Source organism: Colobus angolensis, unplaced genomic scaffold, assembly GCF_000951035.1.
Source record: "Colobus angolensis palliatus isolate OR3802 unplaced genomic scaffold, Cang.pa_1.0 Scaffold311, whole genome shotgun sequence".
Lineage (NCBI taxonomy): Eukaryota > Metazoa > Chordata > Mammalia > Primates > Cercopithecidae > Colobus > Colobus angolensis.
In genome coordinates, this window is record NW_012116389.1 from 2,009,625 (window position 1) to 2,024,508 (window position 14,884).

Consider the following 14,884-nt stretch of genomic DNA (forward strand, 5'->3'; position numbering starts at 1 on the left):
GTCCTTAGATGGCAGAAGGCAGAAGAGGGGAAGCAGGAAGAACTACTGCCATCAAGCTCCTTTATAAAGACCCCTAATCCCATTCATGAGGGAGGGGCCCTCACAGCCTAATCACTTCTTAAAGGCACTGCCTCTTAATACTATCATGTAACTGGCAACATCTGAATTTTGGAGGGGACACATTCAAACCTTAGCACCATTTGTTGACTTGTCTCCTTTACCTGTCTTACTTTCCCTTTTTCCTCACCTCTGCTTCCTGGGATCACCTCACAAATAAACCTCCTCACCCAAATTCTTGTTTGAGGGTCTGCTTTTGGTGAAACCCAAACCAGATAGAAAAGCTTTCATCTTTCTAGTACAGCATATGGTGTGTCATCTTCTGAGAGGAAAGGAGAAAGGTCACAGTAGGGTGACTCAAGGAAGATGAGAAACATCAGTGGGGTAGTCATGAAGGGGTTGACTGAGACTGGAATTCATCCTCTTGAGGAGAGTTTAGCCATGCAGTGCTACGACTGTGTCCACAAGGCCCAAGCCAGGAGAGAGCAGGAGGTGGTTGAAGGACGGGAAGACATGCAATGGGAAGGACCTCCAGACACTGCTTCAGGCTGTGGGTTGAGTTTAATTTTCTCCATGTTACTTATTTTGGGACCCAGGCTGGATGGGGGAGGTAGCTTCCTGGGGAATGCTGTTCTGATGACAGATGGCAGAAGCCTAAGAAAGCAAACCAAACCATGCAAGTACATTTAATGCCTGTGGTTGAATGGACATATGGTACTTCTACTCACATTCCAAGTCACAGATCAAACCCAAAACCAGTGGAGCAAGGGTGTATACATGGCCAACAAGAGAGCCTTGGCAAGGACAACAAAGGATGATGAACAAGTAACACCATCTACCTGTCCATTCTACAAAAGGTATGCAGCTGGCTTCTCCCTTTTTCCATAGAGGCACAGGGACACCAAGTGGTGCTCTTTGATGACTGGCAGTATCAGCCACATCCCAGCCCCCGAAAAGTCACTTAACGCCCAGTTTCCCATGAGTCACTCAAAAATGAATTCCTGAAGTGGTCTTTAAATCTGTGTTCTCACATCCTGTTCCAACCAAGCCTAAACTATGTATTTCTCTACTTGGCAGTCAGGATCTAAAAGAGGGCAGAGCGAATGACATCAGGGTGCAAGGTTTCCTTCTTTTCTGCTCTTCTTTGAGTAGGATAATTTTGCAGAAGACGTCTCCTCCTTTAGGTATGAGGTTAGAACTTGTTGAATTCCCCCTGACACTATGGAGTCACTAGACTCCCACGAAGGGTCCTGATGGAAGTGGAACCCAGAAGGGGGATGTGCCAAAATACTTTCTTCATGACAAAGAATGCATAGGTCAAATAATAATCATGGTGTCTACATTACCAGATGATGTATGTCACCACACACACACGCACACAGCACGCACGCACACACACACACGCACACACTGTTCTTTTTCCCTCTTTTCTCCCATTTTTGCCTCAGTAGTTGATAAGTTTTGGATCTGTGTTCCCACTCAAATCTCGTGTCAAATTGTAATTCCCATGGTCGGAGGTGGGGCCTGATGGGAGGTGATTGGATTGGGGAGGTCTCTAATGGTTTGGCATCATCTCCCAGTGCTGTTCCTGTAACAGAGTTCTCATGAGATCTGGTTGTTTAAAAGTATATAGCACCTGCTTGCTCTCTCTCTTCCTCCTGCTCCAGCCATGTAAGACATGCCTGTTTTTCCTTCACCTTCCGCCATGATTGAAAGTTTCCTAAGGCTTCCCCAGAAGCGCCTATGCTTCCGGGACAGCCTGCAGAGCCAAGAGCCAATTAAACTTCTTTTCTTTATAAATTGCCCAGTCTCAGGTATTTATAGCAATGTGAGAATGGACTAACACAGTGATACTAATGAGGAAGTAGGCTGGCTGTGCATCAGAGTCAGGAGAAATTGGATGCAATTGTACATGGACTTGAGAAAAGCATTTGATAAAAACACAATTCTCAGCATAGCACAAAGACGTAGAATGTGTATTAATTCACATTTTAGGAGTTGTGGATGTTAACTTTCATTGGTATATAGTATATGTTTCATAATACTAGTGCAGTCTGTTAAAAATGAGGTTCCAACAACTGTGTTAGGTTTTCAGGAAAGAAAGGAATTACAGAAACTTTTTCAGGTGCGTCTTCCTGCAAAAGTAGGTCTCGTTATTTCCATTGACCTTGAGAGAACAGACTTGGCGAGATCAGAATACTTGCCAAAGGCCACACAGTAAAATGGCAGACTGGGGACCAGGGAGGTGTGAGGTTCAATGGTAAAAGAAAGGCCCTAGCATTAAGCTAGACCTGTTTTTGAGTCACAGGGAGTTTTAGCTAGTGTCCCTGTGACTCAAAAGCAGGTCTAGCATGTCTCCTTCTTTCTCTCAGGTAGAATAGGGCTAAGTAAGGAAGGAGGAGAAAGAATCTCAAGTTGTGGACTTTCAGAGAGACCAAGCCTCAAACTTATCACAGAAGGTAACTATATAATAGGTTCCACCACTCTGTCATGAATATCTGTTATCGTATATCTAAGTCTCATAGGTCAAGGCAAGAATGGTGATATTTCATTCGTCAGTACTTCCCTCACCCTCAGAGTGGTTTTCCTCTCCGTGAAGGTCGAGTTTCTCTCCACTCTGAATAAATTAGAAGCTGGCATTGTGATTTTCCTATGAATGGAGAGGGCAGGCCCATGGCCTTTCCTCCTGCTGCAGAAGCAAGATAGCAGAGGCAGAGGCAGGGCATTCACCTTTCCACCAAAGCTGAATCTTTTTCCCCCAGATGAATGAGAACTGTGGAGGTTCACAACAGAGAAAAGCTCTGGGACCCTCCAGGTGGCAGGAAGTGGAAGAGGGGTTTTTCTTCAGACAACAGCCTTTCTGATGGGGGGTGCCAGTTTTTTCTGTTCCTCTTTTTAGTGGACTGTGACAGCTTCCCAGCATGCTCTTCTGTCCTTGTTCTACCAACAGAACTCTTCTTTACTTTGGGAAAACAAGTCCATATAGTTTGGATGGACCTATAATTCCCTTCCTCCCACCCTCTCAGTCCTAGTCACAGGATGAACAGTGACCACTGATGTAGCCAATCAGAGCACCTCATTCTCTTGGTTGCAGTGATTGGTCCACAGATGAGCACCTAATCCAAGCAGACAATCAAAGTTCTTCCACAAGATTCGTTATATTAACAATGAAGCAGCTGCCCCGTCTTTACCTTGGATAAAGTAGGATGAGTGAGTCCGCTTTATAATGCAGCCAGCACAGAGGATTGACAGGGGTGAGAGAAAAGGAAAGGGACAGAGGTTGGACAGCATCCTTTAACACCTGAATCCATCTATGCCTGAATGGAGACCAATAACTGGATTTCCTATGTATAGTAGTTAATAAATTCCAATTTTGTTTAAGCTCATTTGAGCCACGTTCGTGTTACATTCAATTACATTTGAACCTTGACTTCTATAAATTCTGTACTGCATTTATCCAGGTGAATGGTGGAAGAAATCTTTTTTTCTTGGGGTGGGAAGGATATTTGTGACTAAATCAAAGATTCACACTCCTCCTTGGAAAAGGCCATTTAAATGTGCATACATTGTGTTGATTATTGTCTTTTCCTGCCATCTTCTGCCTTGTGCTGAAACTAAATGCAATTTGAGCCCTCAGTCTGGAAGGCTCTGGAGTTGTAAAATGCTCAAGATTCTCACAGTCTCTCTTCTCTCCTCCTCTATGCTGATGGAGTAGATGTGGAGGAAAGAGTTTTAGATCTCTTCCCCTTAACACACAACTGGGATGCTGCTGGCAAGGAAACAGTTCGTGAACTCCATTTCATTTCAGCAAAGGTTTAGAATGCATAAAACTTAGCCGTGGCTTTGAGAATGTTTTGGTGAGGGTGGGGGGTGACGATCATCCATATGTATGATGTTGAATGTCCTCTTCAGAATAGTCACCTATGAAATGTCCCTTGTACTGAGCCAGGTCTGCCTCTCCAATGTCACAGGGTGGCCCACACACAGCTGAACTGCAAGTGTGGTGCTCTCTGGCAGGAACAAACTGCAGTCTGCTTAATTTCTCTGAGCCCCATTGACAGGGAAGTGGCTACATGATTACAGGGAACTAAGGCTGATTTACAAAGTAGGGCTTGTGCAAAGATGTTACTGCTGTGCTTTCAAGCTCTGAGGACTGCGGAGACAAACTATTGGCTTTGCAAATTAGTAATACAAGCCTTCTGAAATTAGGCCAGGTCTGAAATAAGTTGAATTAAGAGCTAGTAAGAATTTTTAAAACAATTATACCTTCATTAACGTATAATTAAAGTACAATAAACTACACATACTTAGAATGTACATCTGTCTACACCCTTGAAGCCATCATCACAATCAAGGAAACAAACATTTCCATCTCCCCTCAAAGTTTTCTGGTGTCTCCTCCCTCCTTTAACCCCCTCCCCATGCAACCCCTGATCTCTTTTCCATTACTATAGATTAGTTTCCAGTTTTTAGAATTGCTAATAACAATGTCAGAGTAAGTTTAAAACAGTGTCTAGATAAGACAGGGCTACCTCCTCTGAACAGGTGGGGAAAGCTCCCCTGAATTTGTCCAGTTGAGGGCAGAGGCACTCTCTGCCCACTCTAAATTCCTAGTTTTCCTCTCACTGTCCCTTGGGAAACAAGCCATATGCTAGCTGGGGTGGTGGTGTGTGATATGGAAACTTTGCAATAGGAGCTAGTGAGGAAGAGCCAAGCATATCAAGGGGATGGAGTGGAAGATGAGAGGAATAATGTGAAAGGAGGATGAGGTAGACAGAGACTGATCCTGGGCACTACACCTTTGTCAAGGTTAAAATCAAAGAAATGAACTTTAAACTCAAGCACAGGGAATGTAGGAGGATTGCCTTTAAATGCCAATGTCTCTAAACAATGAAGCAAGTTAGTAGCAGAAATGGTGAAGTTGCTCCTTCTGGCATTCCATTTTATTTTAAAAAGATACATTCTTATCTTTATGACTCCAAGTAGCCATGGTCCAGTCTAAAGGCAGAGGAATGGACTAAAGATATTCTAAAATCTCATCCAGTTCTGACTGTCATAAAGTATGTTTTACACAGACATACTTTAAGAGTAGCTGGCCGGGCGTGCTGGCTCATGCTTGAATTTCAGCACTTTGGGAGGTTGAGGCGGGTGGATCACCTGAGATTAGGAGTTCGAGACCAGCCTGGCCAGCATGGTGAAATCCCCATCTCTACTAAAAATACAAAAATTATCTGAGCATGGTGGTGCACGCCTGTAATCCCAGCTACTCGGGAGGCTGAGGTGGGAGAATTGTTTGAACCCGGTAGGCAGAGGTTGCGGTAAGCAGAGATTGAGCCACTGCACTGCACTCCAGTCTGGGTGACAGAGCAAGACTCGGTCTAAAAAAAAAAAGTAGTTCGTTGACTGAATATTTATTTATTTAATTTATTTATGTGACAGTCTTGCTCTGTCACCCAGATTGGAATACTATGGCACGATCTCAACTCACTGCAACTTGAGTGAACATTTAAAAGTGCCTGAACTTAACTTGACAAGGTCCATTTTGAGACTGAGTGGTAAAGCCTTTGTGTCAAGATCAGCAGTGATGTGGGACACGGGTCTGTTCCACATGCCAGCTGCAGCGTGCACACTCTGCTGCTGTCCTGGGACTAGAGACGGGGCAAACGTGACCCACCATTGCTGTCAATAAACTGCCTTTGAAACCTAATTTTAGGCTCAGTAAGTAGCATCATTAAAACTGTAAGAAGGCATCATTAAAACTGATATTATTTACATGTACAAACAAATCATGCTCAGACTTCCCCCATACATTCTCTCTCAAGCAATAAAAAAAATTGATGGGTACAATTCTATAGTTGAACAAATATCAACTCTGGTATCTTGGCTCTCTTCAGTGTTTCAGGGCTACAGGTGGTCACTGTTTGCTACCTGAAATATCATTTTGTTTATCTTTTATAAAACCACATTGCAATTACGTTAGAAATTAATGTCGAATGAATTGGTAATCAATTCTTGAGTGTCTCCTCATCTGGGGAGGAGGTGGAGTACTGGGGGAAGTCCTCTGAAGTCATTAAAGGTGGAAAATTCTCCCCTTTGTGGTTTTCCTCACTTTGTGGTGTCAGTGTCTGTGTGCTTACTTGCTCCCTGAGCTGATCCCCAAGGCAGAGGCCGTGCCATATTTGTCTTTAAATTCTTAGTAGCTAACCCAGTGTTAATACATAGCAAGAACTAAATAAACGTGTATTGAATAAAGGAATGAATGAACCAGAGTTACTACTGTCAAAAATATTCATATTTTTTCTAGCTTTTTTGTAAAATAGGTAATGTTTAAAGTATTCATGAATAGATTTCCCCGCCCCCCATGGGTTCATTATTTCCTTAAAGTATGATTCCATGAATTTGATTTTTGAATTAAGGAATATATATTTTATCTTTTTAATGTATTTCATATTGCTTTTAAAGCTGATTTTAAAGTCAATTTATAATTGTAACACCAGCAATAATGGGACAACGATTATTATAGCACATAGACTTTATGTGTATCCTAATATAATGCAGTTTGAAATACACAGTGCTATGACATATTTTTTCCCAATATTTTAACCTTAATTTAGAAGTAACTTTTAGTCTCAGAAGATGGGTTGTTCTATAAGACATCTGTCTGATCAGGTCTCTTCAATTGGTCAGTGTCATGAAACACTAAAAAGGGCGGAAACGGAGGATATTCTAGATGAAAAGAGATTTGAAAGACACAACCACAAAGGCAATCTGTGGACCTTGATTGGATGTTTGTTCAAACCAATTAGCTAAAAAGTCATTTGGAGGACAATTGGGAACATATAAATATAAAATGAATATTAGATAATATAAAGGATTTTTTTGTTTGTTTGAGACTGAGTCTCAGTCTGTTGTCCAGGCTGGAGGGCAGTGGTATGATCTCAGCTCACTGGAACCTCCTCCTCCTGGATTCCAGTGATTCTCTTGCCTCAACCTCCTGAGTATCTGGGACTACAGGCGTGCACCACAACGCTTGGCTAATTTTTTGTGTTTTTAGTAGAGACAGGGTTTCATCATGTTGGCCAGGCTGGTCTCAAATTCCTAACCTCAAGTGATCTGCCTGTCTTGGCCTCCCAAAGTGCTGGGATTACAGGTGTTAGCCACCACGCCCGGCCAATGCTTTTCTTTCAGGTTGAAGAAATCCCTTTAGCATTTCTTGTGGGACAGGTCTGGTGTTGAAATCCCTCAGCTTTTGTTTGTCTGGGAAAGTCTTTGTTTCTTCCTTCATGCTTAAGGGATATTTTCAGCAGATATATTACTCTAGGGTAAAAGTTTTTTCCTTCAGCACTTTAAACATGTTATGCCACTCTCTCCTGGCCTATAAGGTTTCACTGAAACGTCTGTTGCCAGTCATTTTGGAGCTCCATTGTATGTTACATGTTTCTTTTCTCTTGCTGCTTTTAGAATTCTTTATCTTTGACCTTTGGGAGTTTGATTATAAAATGCCTTGAAGTAGTCTTCTTTGGATTAAATCTGCCTGGTGTTCTATAACCTTCTTGTACTTGAATGTTGATATATTTCTCTAGATGTGAGAAATTCTCTGATATTACCCCTTTTAGTAAACTTTCTACCCCCATCTCTTTTGCTACCTTCTCCTTAAGGCCAATAACTCTCAGAGTGGTCCATTTGAGGCTATTGGCTATTTTTCAGATCTTGTAGGCACGCTTCATTGTTTTTTAAGCCTTTTTCTTTTATCTCCTCTGACTGTGTATATTCAAAAAGTCTGACTTCAAGCTCACTAATTGTTTTTTCTGCTTGATCAGTTCTGCTATTAAGAGACTCTCATGCATTCTTCAGTGTGTCAGTTGCATTTTCAACTGTAGAATTTCTGCTTGATCCTTTTTAATTATTGTAATCCCTTTGTTAAATTTATCTGATAGAATTCTAAATTCCTTCTCTGCATTTTATTTGAGTTGCCTCAAAAAAGCTATTTTGATTTCTTTGTCTGAACGGTCATATATCTCTGTTTCTGCAGGGTTGGCCCCTGAGAGCTTATTGAATTCATTTGGTGAGATCATGTTTTCCTGGATGGTATTGATACTTGAAGATGTTCTTCAGTGTCTGGGCATTGAAGAGTTAGGTATTTGTTGTAGTGTTCACAGCCTGGGCTTGTTTGCACCTGTCTTTCTTGGGAAGGCTTTCTGTGTATTCAAAGGGACTTGGGATTCAAGCCCAATAACACTGTGGTTTTTGCAGACTCAGAGGTACCATCTTTGTGGTCCTGGATAAGAACCAGAAGTCTTCTCTAGATTATCAAGCAAGAGTCTCTTGGGTTTTTTTTTCCCCCTTACTTTTCCCCAAACAGAGCCTCTCTCTGTGTGCTGAGCTACCTGTAACTGGGGGTGTGCATATCTGTGGCCATCACCACAGGGATTGCTCTGGGTCAGATCTGAAGCCAGCACAACACTGGACCTTGCCTAAGGCCCTTCCCTTCGGGGTGGTGAGTTTCACCAGGTCCCAGGCATATCCAGAGGTGCTGTCTGGGAGCCAGGAATTGGAGTCAAAAACCTTCGCAATTTATCTGATGTTCTATTCTCAGTGGCTAAGCTGGCGCTCAAACCACAACACAAAGTCCTTCCTGCTCTTCCCTCCCATTTCTACAGACAGAGAAGTCTCTCCCTGTGGCCACCAACACCACTGGCCCATGGCAGGGTTCTGTCAGGCCACCACTAATGTTCACGTAAAGCCCAAAGTTTCTTCTGTCAGCTTGTGGTGAATGCTGCCAGGCCTGGGGCTCACCGTTCAGGGCAGTGGGCTTCTCTCTAGCCCAGAGCAGGTCCAGAAATGCTGTCTAAGAGTAGGCCTAGGGGCCTGAACTTGGGACCTCTAAGAGGTCTGTCCACTGTGGTTGAGCTGGCACTTAAAGTGGAGCACAAAGTCCCCTTTACTTTTCCCTCTGCTTTTCTCAAACAGATGGAGTCTTTCCCTGTAGCCATTATAGCTGGGAATGTGCTGGATCACCCCAAAGCCAACACATTTCAGGGCCAAAGGCCCATGGCATACTCCCTGGGTATCACTGGTAGTTACTCAGGCCCCAAGGGCTCTTTAATCAGCAGGTGATAAATCCTGCCAAGAGTGGGTCCTTCCCTTCTAGGTAGCAGGTTCTGTTTAGGTCCAGCGTGTGTCTAGAAATGTCCAGGTGCCAGGGCTTGAATGGAGGCCTTACATCTCTGTCCAACTACCTATCCTACTGTGGCTAAGCTGGTATCCAAGGTGCAAGACAAAGTCCTCTTCACTCTTTGCTCTCCTCTCTTCAACAGAAGGAAAGAATTACTTTCATTGCTGCAAGCTGAACTGCCTGGGATGGAAGGCGGGATGGCACAAATATTCCTTTAGCCACATCAGCTGGTATCTCCCTAGGTCACTAGTCACCCTAGTTTACCGGCTCTAAGTCCAGCCTAGCACTAGGAGTTGCCTAGGGATTGCAGTCCTTGTGTCCTAGACTGTCTTTCAAGTTCACCTACAACTCCAGAGCACTTCAGCCCACAGTAGTGATGCTTGCTGAGAAACTCAAGTTCTGACCTCTGGGATGGGCTATTCCCCTCTGGCTCAGTCTGGTCCATTCACAGGCACTTGCTGAGCCCAGCATGGCTTTATTTTCCTCTATGGCAGGACAGTACAGAGTTCAGTGTAATGTCCCCCAGTGAATGCGCTCTCCTGGCGATTCAAGACTCTCTCCTGCCTTCCTCAATGCCTCTTTTGGCGATACAAAGTTAAATCCAGGTACTGTGATTGCTTACCTGATTTTTGTTTCCTGTGATGGTGCTTTTCTCTGTGTAGATAGTTGTTAAAGCCTGGTGTCCCAGCAGGGAGGACAAATTCGGCCATGTTGCTCCACCCTCCTGATTGTGAAATTTCAATTAGCACATTATCCTGCCAAGTGAAAAAGAGTCTCATTATGATACGGAGTCTTGTGCTGACATCTTGGGACAAGCTGCCCACAGCATGAAGTTGTCAACTTCTTGACCTAGTTTGCAGTCTGAATGTCTCTGGTTATGCTATAGGGTGGCTTGGTGAACTTTCAGAGTGGCCTATACATCAGGCATGAGACTTGTTTCTTAAAATTATCTAGTTTCTGTTTGTAGGGCTTCAGGAATAGAACAGTTCCCAGTTTTCATAATTTTATAGAAGCTGGATTGAAGAAACCTAGAAAAATTTAGAATCTAGTCTAGTCTACAGGTACATAACAAGTACTCAAAATAATGCATAGGACTACAATCTAATAACAAGTGTATTATAGCTTTTCCTTAGAAATATAACTTTTTCTGTCTATATTGATCACCTAATAATCTCATATTTGAAATCTTGAGGCTAAGAAGCCAAACCAAAGCAGACTTTAGATTTTACTTCCAGTCTTAAGGTTCCTAAGCCTGCCAGGAAATGACAATTTTTACTTACTCTCTGTAAGACTGGGAACCCTTGAAACCAGGCATTCTGTATATATTCTCAAATGTAATATTCCAGTCAGAGCTTTGGTAATATAACAAATGTTTCCAGTTGTATGCTGCTATAAAGCGAGCAAATTTTTATTGAACTTATGCAAATAACTATATTGCCTATATCACACACAAATATATAACCATATTATGCAAAAAACTAAATGAATATTCACAGATAGTTTCCACCTTTTGGAGAATTCAAGTAGGGAGAAATAAATAAATGCTTCTACCTTTGTTCATAAAAATATACTTTACCAAATTTCTTTAAACTACAGACAGTTTAAGACAGAATATTTTCTTTTTTCTTTTTTTTTTTTTTTGTTTTTTTTTGAGACAGGGTCTTGCTCTGTTGCGGAGGCTGGACTACAGTGGTGTGATTTTGACTCACTTAAACCCCTGCCTCCCAGGCTCAGAAGATCCTCCCACCTCAATATTCTAAGTAGCTATGACTACAGGCGGGTGCCACCATGCCCAGCTAATTTTTTTGTATTTTTAGTACAGACTGGGTTTCACCATGTTTCCCAGGCTGGTCTCGAATTCCTGGTCTCAAGGGATCTGCCTGCCTTGGCCTCCCAAAGTACTGGGATTACAGGCATGAGCCACTGCACCTGGCTGAGAGAACATTTTCTTAAATCTGGAAAACAAAACATTTAAGTGAAGAACCAATAATGTTTCAAATAAAAGTCATAAAAACATTATCTTCATCAGTTATTTAATCTCCTTTAATTAACTTTTGTTGTGCTTGACCTTGATTTGTTGTCTCACAAATTCACAAGTTTCTTCTTAGAGTTCTGAAATTTTTTATTTAGTCAATTGTTCTTAAAGTTATTAAAAAAAGAAAAAAGAAAACCTCTGGCCAGGCGCTGTGGCTCATGCCTGTAATCCTAGCACTTTGGGAGGCCTAGGTGATCAGATCTCTTGAAGTCGGGAGTTTGAAACAAGCCTGGCCAACATGGTGAAATCCCGTCTCTACAAAAAATACAAAAATTAGTTGGGTGTTGTGGCACACACCTGTAATCCCAGCTACTCACAAGGCTGAGGTGGGAGGATCACTTGAACCCAGAAGGCAGAGGCTGCAGTGAACTGAGATTTCCCCACTGCACTCCAGCCTGGTGACAGTCCATCTCAAAACAAAAAACAAGAAACAAACAAACAAACCCAAACCTCTATTGAAGAGTACTTGTGAGAGTCTTTTTCACAAATCTGATTGCAAATACTGTTAGAGACAAATCAAAACAATAACTACGGATGACAAAAACTTAGAAGAACCATGGTTAAAAATCTGATAGAAGTTCATTATAATCAGCAATTGATAAGGAAATTGATTATTTCTGTGACATATAACATAATAAACAGAATTATGACTGGCAATATATTGGATTTGAAGAGTTTTATACACTTTGGAACATTCATATCAATAACACATAGATGCAACTGAAAGAAGATCTAGTGTCATTTATTTGACAATGCTTCCCATGTAACTTTCTAAATAAGGCTAATCATTTAATATCTCTAAAGATGAGAGATACATCCTTTGATGCTCTCCAGGGATCTGGCTGTAATATCCCAAAGTTGATTATAGGTCAAAAAGACTTGATTTAGAATTTTGATAATGGGGAGGCCTGTTAAAGATGACAAAATGTTTAAAACCCTTGATTAAGACAGGATAACAGGCTGAGTACAGTGGCTCACGCCTGTAATTTTAGCACTCTTGGGAGGCCAAGGCAGGCAGATCACTTGAGCCCAGGAGTTCGAGACAAGGCTGTGCAACATAGTGAGAGCCTGTTAGTATAAAAAATACAAAAATTAGCTGGACATGGTGGTGTGCCCCTGCAATCACAGTTATTTAGGAGGCTCAGGTGGGAGAATCACCTGAGCCCAGGAGGTCAAGGCTGGAGTGAACCGTGATGGTGCCACTGCATTTCAGCCCGGGTGACAGAGTGAGACCCTGTCTCAAAAAAAAAAAAAAAAAAAAAAAAGACAGGATAACAGGTCACTGTTAATTAAGTAATAAAATTGAATAATAGTAAGTCATTTAACCAGAGTGATAATCAGAATTCAAACACAAAACAGAAACTTACACTGATGTAAAAGAAAAAATGCTTTAACCCTTTCAAAGCCTGGTTTTCCCAAGTAATCCGAAAACCTAATAAAGACAACACAGGAAAGTGTCTTCATAAAACATAAACATTTTGTTCTTAGGCTAGTTACCAAAAAGATAAAGAAAAACCTCCTTCAATGTGATTACCTCTTCTCATAGGAAGCCCATTCAGATATCTGGAAATGAGCCTGATGAAAAGGTACTTGCATTTTATCAGATATAGTAAGAGTGTGGGCCCAAAGGTGATGAGCATTATATCATATTATAGAAAAATGTAAACAAGTAAACCAGTACCTTGTACTTGTACAGGGAAATGCATGGCTCTCAGGAAAAGCATGAGATGTCTCCTTGTTACATGGAACAATTAGGACACATCAAGAAATTGTCATGCAGGAGGAAAACATTGCTTTCCCAAGGCCTTCAAAATAGAGCATTTCAGTGTCAGGACGTAACAGCAGAGTTAGTACTGAAGAAAAAAGTTACAGGAGCTGACAAGAAAGTTAAAAGAGTTATCACCCCAGCCAAACCAGAAGATATGTGTGTGTGACCTGCAAATCACGTGCAGCAAAATACAGTAAAAGTTGAATTTCTGAGACATGAATTTAAGAAGCCTTAAGAGCCTTAGAGAACTTCTCTACCTTGAGAAATTAGATAACCACTCTAAACAAAGAAGATGGCATTTCCAACCTGAAACTAGAGAAATTAAATGCATCTCAGAAAGAAACTCAGCAGAAATAGAAACTGTAAAACAGGAAGAAGCTGCAGTTTGTAATACACCTGTTAAACAGCTTTCAGAATTAAAAATCAAAACTCCTTGCAGTGTTACTAAGAGCAGATCAATATTTCAAGAAAACTTTGTTGTTTTAACATAGGAGAGCAGAGTATTTTGTTTTCTATCATTGTATTTTTTTTTTCTTGATGTGGAGTCTTGCTCTGTCCCCCAGGCTGGAGTGCAGTGGCACAATCTTGGCTCACTGCAAGCTCCGCCTCCTAGGTTCACGCCATTCTCCTGCCTCAGCCTCTCAAGTAGCTGGGACTACAGGCGCCCGCCACCACGCCTGGCTAAGTTTTAAAAAAATTTTTTTAGTAGAGATAGGGTTTCACCGTGTTAGCCAGGATGGTCTTGATTTCCTGACCTTGTGATTTGCCCACCTTGGCCTCCCAAAGTGCTGGGATTACAGGCATGTGCCACCGCACCCAGCCCTATCATTGTATTTTTAATATCACAGCTCAATTTTTGGAAGGACTTATAATTTCCTTCTAATTATAGCTAACTTGATCACACACAAAAATGTCTTTCATAAATTCATGCTTCACAAACATTTTGTGATGTACACATACCTTCCATGACATGCGTAGACTTTCTACTTTGAATTATACTTCCTCTTCCTTAAATAATCAGTCATTTGACTTTCAGACAAAGGTTTACCACACATAATTCTTTCCCATACAAAATTATTCTTTTTTCTTTTTAACTCTTTACCAAAACTATATCCTCATACTTATAACTTTCTTTACATCTCTCTCTGTCCTACTTACTGGTTTATTTCTATCTTGTTTATATTTCCTTCCCAAATTCATATTTTGAAGTAACCTTTAATAACCTCTGAACTTAGAACATGTGTTTTTTATTATTCTAAATGAAGAACACACTTTTATGCCTTTCTTACATTTTATCTCATAAAAATCTTTGGTATGTTTTATATACAGAATTTTATATATTAATTAGAATTTTTAATTCTTAGTAACCTCAATTTCTAGTGAAAACCTAGGAAGCAAGAAATTTTTAAAAATGTTATGACAACATGTTTATTTTTGAAGTATTTTTATTTTTATAGATTTTGGAGATGCAAGTGCAGTTTAAAAAACAGATTTAGGAGGTACAAGTGCAGTTTTGTTAAATGGATATATTGCATAGCACTGAAGTCCAAGCTTTTAGTGTAGCCATTACCCAAATAGTGTTCACTGTAACCATCAAATAACTTATCAACCCTCACCCTCCTTCCACCCTCTCACCCTTCCAAGTCCAATGCGTTCATATGTGCACATTATTTAGATCCCACTGTTTGTTTGTTTGCTTGTTTTTTTTTGAGACAGAGTCTCATTCTATCACCCATGCTGGAGTACAGTGGCGTGATCTCAGCTCACTACAATCTCTGCCGCCCAGGTTCAAGTAATTCTTCTGCCTCAGCCTCCTGAGTAGCTGGGATTACAGGCACCTGCCACCACG

General features: G+C 41.3%; 1 pseudogene; it reads left to right on the forward strand.

Moving 5' to 3' along the window:
• Positions 1 to 447: 447 nt before the first annotated feature.
• LOC105518125 overlaps positions 448 to 14,884 on the forward strand; it is a 21,477-nt pseudogene continuing 7,040 nt past the window's right edge.